This window comes from Patiria miniata, unplaced genomic scaffold (assembly GCF_015706575.1).
Source record: "Patiria miniata isolate m_02_andy unplaced genomic scaffold, ASM1570657v1 HiC_scaffold_29, whole genome shotgun sequence".
NCBI classification, from domain to species: domain Eukaryota; kingdom Metazoa; phylum Echinodermata; class Asteroidea; order Valvatida; family Asterinidae; genus Patiria; species Patiria miniata.
In genome coordinates this window covers 19,554,533-19,563,185 of record NW_024037068.1, presented here as the reverse complement: position 1 = coordinate 19,563,185, position 8,653 = coordinate 19,554,533, and positions in this window count along the sequence as shown.

The following is an 8,653-nucleotide window of genomic DNA, read 5'->3' as shown; positions in this document are numbered from 1 at the left end:
ACGTTGTTAAGCAGAGACGGAATGTATTAGTTTTACACAGAAAAGGCAACATCTGCTCTGTAAATTTTGATTGTGAACTTTAATGAAATGTAAATGCAATCCGAGCTGCAGGTTTTGCTTAATGAATGCATAATATTAAACTTTATTGCAATTTGTTTGAATACATTAAACAGACAGACGCTCGTCAAAACCTACACAAAAACGATGCATAGTTCTCCAGTGGTTGCAATATTTGTCCCTCAATATGTCTTCCATAGTTCGCCCATTCCTCGCTGTATATGATGTCTTGGGGTATCAATATCTTAGCCGTAGTACACGCTGAAAATAGAATGTGTGGACAATAGGCCATCAGCCTCGGGGTTTGGTCGGTAAAAAATGGGTGTGGATTAAAGTAACTGAATACTTTGGGGTTTGTACATCTCCATTAACGTCCCCCACATAAACTACATGGCGGTGGACCTGCTTCCCCCTGGTATCACCGCACATGTTTAAAACTAGATGGTATATTCTATGGGATTTGTTTTACCAAAGGAAAATGTTGCAGGAAAACAACCAATCGGGAATCACACAAGCGCGACTTGAGGGTTATTGAACAGGGTTGGGAGAGCTTTGGGGAAGCAGAGTACAAAGAAAGTTTTTAGGGCACAAGGGGAAAGACGGGCACGAAAACATAATTTTTTGTCTCCTGTTTAGCCTTATCTAACTGAAAGTTTTCTAAATTTCATATACGCCACGGTAAATTGTATTTTTATTTAACCGTCTACACTCTTTCCCCCTTGTAATATCTCTTTGCACGCGTTCCTTGAACAGTTATGTTAGCGTCGCTTCGTGAAAACGCAATGTCATTGCTAAAAGTCAGCCATTTACATCAATAGTGTAACGAGCGTTGCCCTTCGTCCTCAGCCAGGCCCCTATGGCGTTTTAGCTCCTGCGGTTGTATGCCACAACACTGGGCGACGGTCCAACTTCCAGACCTTGGTAGCGTAAAGCAGACTTGGAAAGTGCACCAGTGGAACTTTATTAGGGGGGTTGGGTGCAATACTGGTGGGTTGGGTGGATTACCTTCTGGATTTGGTGGATTACTTGTGGATTGGGTGGAATACTGGTGGATTGGGTGGATTACTGGTGGATGGGGTGGATTACTGGTGGATTGGGTGGATTACCGGTGGATTGGGTGGATTGCTGGTGGATTGGGTGGATTACCGGTGGATTGGGTGGATTGCTGGTGGATTGGGTGGATTCAGTGGATGACCCGGCTGGTATAACAATTGATTGGACACGGGATACTGATTTGACTTCTCATTGGTCTCACTCCATCATAAGTCGAAGGAAAAGAAGAAGTGAGGTTTATTAGATCCTGCTCTTCCTTTTATACAGTCCTGATCATATGTCAGTCATAATATCTACATGTACAAACAGTGTATGGCATTAGCAAGTGCACAAAACCCATTAACCAATCAGAATCCAGTATTCCCACAGAGTGACTTAGAACCCGCCCCTTACACAATACAAGCCAATCAGAATCCACTGCTCATATGTGAGTGACTTAGAATGACTATTTGATCCTACAATGCACGTGTGGCACATGTAACTTATTTATTTAAAGTTAATAAATGGCACATCACATGACCTCCCCCCAGAGTTTTCAGTCCCTGAAATAGTCCACTCTGAAGTATTAAATAATTAAATAACTAATTATCGTTTCCACCCCATTCTAAACTCATACAAACAAAGATATTTCACAGCCATATCTTTTATGCAGTAGGTCTCATAACTTCTCAGCTAAAAAATCTTACATGCAGTTCTAAATTATAATTACAAAACGTGGCAGTAACTCTAGCATAAAACACTTTAAACTATACATCCGTGTAATTCTAACTAGTTTTCATCACACATGTCTTTGACAAGAATTACATAATTTAGCTTAACATTTACCAGATGCTGATTTCCACTCTTAATCATATCCTTCCTAATTTTCTCGGTTTGAAGCAATAAACTTTAAATACGAAACTATTACGCAACTCTTTAACTTTAACTTTATATAAATTATAACAACATGAACATCAACATTTTTCTTGCAATAACACTTAAGGGCAAGTTTTTTTTTTCTATCTCTCTCTTAATCCTAATCTTGACATTTTTGTTGAAACTGGTTTGCAGGAAATTATAAAAATAACTGATGATTTATCTATAATTTTAGGAAATTATAAAAATAATTGATGACTTCTATAATTTTAGGAAATTATAAAAATAATTTAAATTGAAGTTTACAAGTTAAATTCTTGTACTGCTTGTTCCTGGTGGTGCAGGATGGTTCCCTTGTAGACCCGGATTGTTGTCGTTACTTCTAGTCGATCTCCCACCTCCTCGCTCTCGGTGGATGAACTGACTGGGGCCATTTCTGCCTGCAACCGTCTAAGGAGTTTAATAGACTTTCCTCCTGTCTTGGGGTGACCGGTTGAAGTTGATGGGGGTGTGGGGGGTGTACCAGGTGGAAGAAGTTCCACTTGTGGCTCGGGTGGCATAGGGGTGTCGGCGAGTTCCACAGTTGGAGGAGCCGCTGCGGTGGATGCCAGGGGGCCAGTCGGGGCTGGTATTTGCATTCCCGGTTGGCAGTGGCTGCGTCTTTCGGCATGCCGATGGAGGCTGGCTTTTCGGGTAAACTCCTCTGAGCAGGTTTCGCATGTGAGTTTGGACGCCTTCTGGGGATGGGTCTCCTTAGTATGCCTGGCAAGGTTGGTCTTTAGAGAAAACTTCCTGCAGCACTCGGGGAATGGACACACGTACCTCTTGGCTGTGGACCTTGATGAAGACTGGTGTTGGTGCTGCTCGGCATGTTTATGGCTGCTTGGTGTTGAAGTTTTACCCAGGGGACGATGAGGTTGCTGCTCCCTCCCATGATGATCGGGCTGGGGATGGCTGGAAGTAGTAGGCCTACTACTTGTAGTTGCACCGCTAGTGCTACCCTGCTCCTTCCTTTGCTTCTTGAGGGACCCGCTCCCCTGCCGTCGCTCCCGCTTTTCCTGCTTTTTGTTGCCGTCATCTGCTCGTGGTTTGTCATTATCACGGCGATCACGACCATGATGACCACCACCACCATGACCACCTCGCATGGTGAATCTTGGATACAGTCCACTAGGGCTCCACAAAAATCCCCTTAATAAAGTTATGCGGTGGATCACGCACGTCCCCCGGTGGATCACGTTGGTTGCGGTGGATCACGTTGGTTACGGTGGATCAGACACGGCGGCCCGGTGGATCACTTCGGTTGCGGTGGATCAAATCAGACTGAAGTATGTGTACGTGCGATGCGATATTGTGGCGAGTTCAACTAAGGAATGACGACAGTGTACGCGCGTGCGTACACGTACACGTACGTTATCACTATGCAGCGAAGCGGTGCCCGCAAAAGTCACCGTTGTGTAGCTCTTTGCCTACCGGATACCAATTAAAAGTTTTCTGCCCTTTCTTGCATTGCCGCGTGGTGGCGCCCTTGTTTAATTATTTCGGAGATTTCTTCAATTTTTATCTTTCGAGGATTAAACTTCGTAATCCTGTAGTCTAGTGGGACGTCTTCTCTGCCGTCGGGGATATCGATGTTTTCGCGGCTGGGGGCTTGTAGAATCTTGTTCCTTCTCTTCCAAGGCCACTGTGAAGTTTTTACCCATGCTCTCTTCTGCTATGCCCGGTGGTTCTGCCTCCGGATCCGCTGTCGGAAATTCGTCGGCACTTGATGCAAGGTGAGTTTCGTCATCCCGGAATTCACCGGCTTCCACATTAAACTCATTCAGTGGATTATCTGCTGAACTCGAGTCCACCGCAGTATTTGGCAACGATTGATCCTGCACATCCTCCAGTTCCACAGGGCTGCTGGTTCTTGATCCCACTCGCCATGTTCTCCTTTCGGGGCCGGTGTAAACCTTCAGTTTGTCATAGTGCACAACCTTCATCTTGGATCTTGGTGTTTCTTGTACTCGAAAAGTCACATCAGACAGCTGGTCCACTACCAGATACGGTCCCAGCCACTTAAACTGAAGCTTAGGTGACAGCCCTTTTTTTCGTGCAGTGTTGTGTAACCACACGAACATACCCGCTCTTATTTTGTTGCCCGCCACATGGCGATCATAGTTGCGCTTCTGTCGCCGAAGATTCGCCTTCATGCTACTTCGAGCCTTCTTGTGTGCCTTGCTCATCTTTTCACGCAGGTTTCTGGCGTAATCCGTTGACAACTGGTCTTCACAATTGTCTGGCAGCTCCGTGAGGGCATCCAGGGGTAGAGGTATCTCCCGTCCCATCAGCATGAAACACGGTGACTCTTCCGTGCTTGCTTGTGCCGCACTTCGGTAGGCCATCATAGAGTATGCCAAGTTAGCATCCCAGTCCTTCTGACCCGGCTCCACAAACGGAGCAACAAGGTTGATCAAACTCCGGTTGAATCGCTCGATGAACCCATCTGACTTGGGGTTCCATGGGCAGGTACGTGTCTGGTCGATTCCCAGCAGTCTACAAACTTCCCTAAACACCGCCGACTGGAAATTGGTGCCTTGATCACTGTGAATTTCCTTCGGGCAACCATATCTGCAGATAAACTGCTCCACCAGTGTTTCTGCTACCGTAGTTGCCTTCTGGTCCGGAAGTGCATACGCCTCAATCCACTTTGTAAATGGATCGCCAACTACGAGTACATAGGCCATACCCCGGTCACTTCTTGGAAGAGGGCCCATGATATCCAAAGCAATCCTCTCCATTGGCGCCCCAACCACGTACTGCTGAAGTGGAGCTCGTGGCTTCTTCCCCGGTGACTTTCTTCGAGCGCAGACTGTGCATTGCCGGATCTTGGTCCGCACGTCAGCTGACATCCCTGTCCAATAGTACTTCCGCCGGATTTTGTGCAGTGTCTTGTGCACCCCCTGGTGACGTGCTGTCTTGCTGTCGTGGAGTTCCTCCAGAACTTCATCCTGCAAGCTTCCTGGCAAAACCACCTGCCATCTGCCGTGCCTCCCGTCATCAGACTCATATCGTCGACATAGGACTCCCTGTCGTATCTTAAGCTGCTGCCAAAGTGCCCAGTATGTCTTTGTGGAAGCAGACTCTGTGGATATCGATTCCCATGCTGGTCTCGTATCCCCTTCCTCCTTCACTCTCATGATTGGTCCTGTAGTGGAGTCTGCCAATTGCTGCTCCCTCAGCTCCTGTATGGTCCACTTCGGTGTTAGAGCGCTGAGAGTTCTAGCACCACGGTCTGCCTCAACCGTGGATGTAGCTTTATCTTTGGGTTGTTCCTCCGCTGAGGTTTCTGCTTTGGCTGCTTCTTCGGCTGTCTCCACTTTGGCCTCATCTTGCGGTGGATTAAGCTGGTCCTCTGCACCTGCAGTGTCTCTGCCGCACTGTCTGCATGGCTTTCGAGAAAGCGCATCGGCGTTCTGGTGGATCCGACCGGCACGATGTTGAACTGCAAAGTCATACTCGCTTAAGATCTCCATCCACCTTGCAAGTTGGCCCTCCGGGTTTCGGAAGTTGAGTAACCAGCGCAACGCTCCATGATCTGTCCTGACCACAAATCGCCGACCATACAGATAATGCTTGAAATGCTTTACGTATGACACCACAGCCAGCAGCTCCCGCCTCGTAACACAATAATTCCTCTCAGGTTTCGACATCGTGCGACTGGCATACGCAATGACTTTTTCCACCCCATCTTGTCTCTGCGACAGGACAGCTCCAATTCCGGTGTTGCTCGCATCCGTGTCCAACACAAACTCTCCTTCCGCCTTGGGGTAGACAAGGATGGGGGCTGTTGTCAATGACGTCTTTAAGGCTTGGAATGCCTGCTCACATTCATCTGTCCACTGGAAGATCTGGTTCTTCTCCATAAGTCGGTGCAAGGGTTTGGCCAGGTGTGCAAATCCCTTTATGTAGCGCCTGTAGTAAGATGACAGTCCAATGAAGCTCCTCACATCCTTTGTAGACTGAGGCGTTGGCCACTCCTCCACCGCTCGGACTTTTTCCGGATCTGTGGACACTCCTTCATTGGATATCACATGACCCAGGTAGCTCACTGACTGCTGGAAGAGATGACATTTCTTGGGCTTTAACTTAAGGTTAGCTCGTCTGAGCCTTAGGAAGACCTCCTGAAGTCTTGCTACCTCCTCATCCACTGTCTTAGCGAAGACTACAATGTCGTCCAGGTAGAGCAGTAGGGTTTCCCACTGTAGCCCCGCAAAAATTCTCTCCATCAGCCTCTCGAATGTAGCTGGAGCATCACATAAGCCAAAGGGCATTACCCTCCACTGGTAGAGTCCACCACTTGTGACGAAAGCTGACTTAGCTTTGGCATCGTCGTCCAGCGCTACCTGCCAGTATCCACTAGCCAAGTCGAGGGTTGAGAACCACTTAGATCCATCCAGCGAATCCAAGCTGTCATCCACCCGGGGTATTGGGTAGGCATCCTTCAGAGTGTGAGAATTAAGGGACCTGTAGTCCACACAAAACCGGGTAGAACCGTCCTTCTTTTTCACCAACACCACTGGTGATGCCCACGGGCTACTTGATGGTTCTATGATTCCTTTCTGAAGCATGTCTCGCACCTGTTCATCCACCTCTGCACGCTGCCAGATGGGGAATCTTCTTGGGTGTTGTCGAATGGGGCGTGTCTCCTCCACCCTGATTTCATGCTGCACCACGTCGGTCTTGCCTAGGTCATCCATACCCCTTGAAAATACATCTTGATAATCTATCAGGAGATTTTTCACCTTTTCCCCGTCGACTCTGTCTGGTAGATGACTTACGCTTTCCTGATACAGGCTCGTAAGGTGCTCTGGAAGTTCCTTACCAGTTTTACTAATTTCGTCTTCTGTTTCTTTTCCCCTTTCCATCATCATCACTGTGGAACCATCACTTGCTTGTATGGACTCTGCATCCGTGGATGTCAGTATGCCAACTATGCTTCTTTCGTCGACCTCTGCTACTTCTGTGCCCGGATTAAATATTCGTATGGGGTATCTCTCTGCCGTGGCGTCCACCAGCACTCTTGCTACCATCAGTCCTCGCTCAGCTAAGTTGTTTCTGTCAGTGGGCTCGATAAGCCCCAAGCCATTCAGTTTTTCCTGCCTTTCTAGCACTCCCATGATGATTGCTTCGTGCCCCGGTGGAATTCTGGTCGCCCTTTCCGCTCGGATGCGACAACAGAAAGAAGCTGTCTGATCCTTGCCGCAGCAGGGCGTGGTGAACTCCCCCATCTTTAAGTGGAGCTGCTTCAGATCCAGTGTACAGCCGGCTGTCAGTAGAACATTCATGCCAAGTATGCCTTTGTTTCTGATCGAAGCGACGAGGACTTCAACTTCTGAACTGTACCCCCCTATCTTTATCACCATGTTGGCACTTCCCCTAATCGCCAGTGGTTTCCCATCAGCTTGGCGGATAACTTCTCTGACTTGCCTCAACTTCGGTCGAGTCTCTTTATCCATTAGGTTATACTCTGATACCTCAATTAATGTTTCGGACGAACCAGTATCGATCAGGAACGGAATTGAATGTCCTCCTATTTCTCCCTGTACAAACACTCCATGTAGTGCTGCCCCCATCCCACGTGGTACGAGTTGTACTGGGTCTCTGGCAGGCCCTGTGTCCTCCTTTACTGACTTGTCTTCGTCTTCACGACTGGCACTTGGCTTGGGTCTCTTGTTGTTTCCGACCTTCCCATGACCCGCTGGGTTGGCCCGGATTCGTTTCCCGACGCCTGGTGGACCTTAAGTTCAGGACAGTCCCTCTTGAAGTGTCCCATCTTTCCACACTTGAAACACCCTTGGCTTTGACGCATCCACTCCCCTTCCCGGCTCACCCGCCGAGGAGTATCTTGTTGCATCGCCTGAGTCAACCCCGACATCATGTCATGCAACAACCTCATTTGTTCGGACATGGCCCTTGTCTGCCTCTCAAACTCGTCCCTTGAAACAAATTCCACTTGCCTCGTGGTTCTGGTGTTCCTATCTGGTCGGATACCTTGGTTCCGCTGCCGTTGCCTCTCTGCATTCAGAAAAGACTCCGTCTCCAGTGCTGCCCTTAATGCCTCATCCAGCGTAGCAGGATGAGCCCGGAAAATCCCTGCACGTATCTCAGCATCCGGTATTGCATCCACGAAATGCCCCCGTGCCAGCCTTTCCCTGCTATTCCTTGGGAGTTCTGGGTACGCCAGCTCTGTGAGTCTGCGTATCCCCTGCCCAAGCTCCTGCAAACTTTCATTTGCTTTCCTTACTCTGCTCCGCAGCTCAGCTAAGAACGTCTCGGCCTGCTCCCCTGGCCCATATCGTCTCTCTAGTCTTGCTGTTAGCTCCGCGTAACTCAACACCTCCCCTGATGCCCTGTCCCCAAGGACTTGCTGGGCATGATTTTTCAAACTGGCTGCTAAAAAGTAGGCTTTTTCCTCCGCCTTCCAACCATTGATAACTGCGCAGGACTCGAAGTGGGCCTTGTAATCTCTCCACGGAACCACTCCAGCAAACCGGTCAGGGACGATACATGGTTTCCTGTGAATTCTCCCGGCACCTTCCACCTCTGCAACCTTGGGTGGACTTTTCCCTTCCGGGTCAGCCGGGAGTTTCACATCTGGCTGTTCTGATTGCAGCCCTTCAACCCCTCGTCCCACCAATTTCTG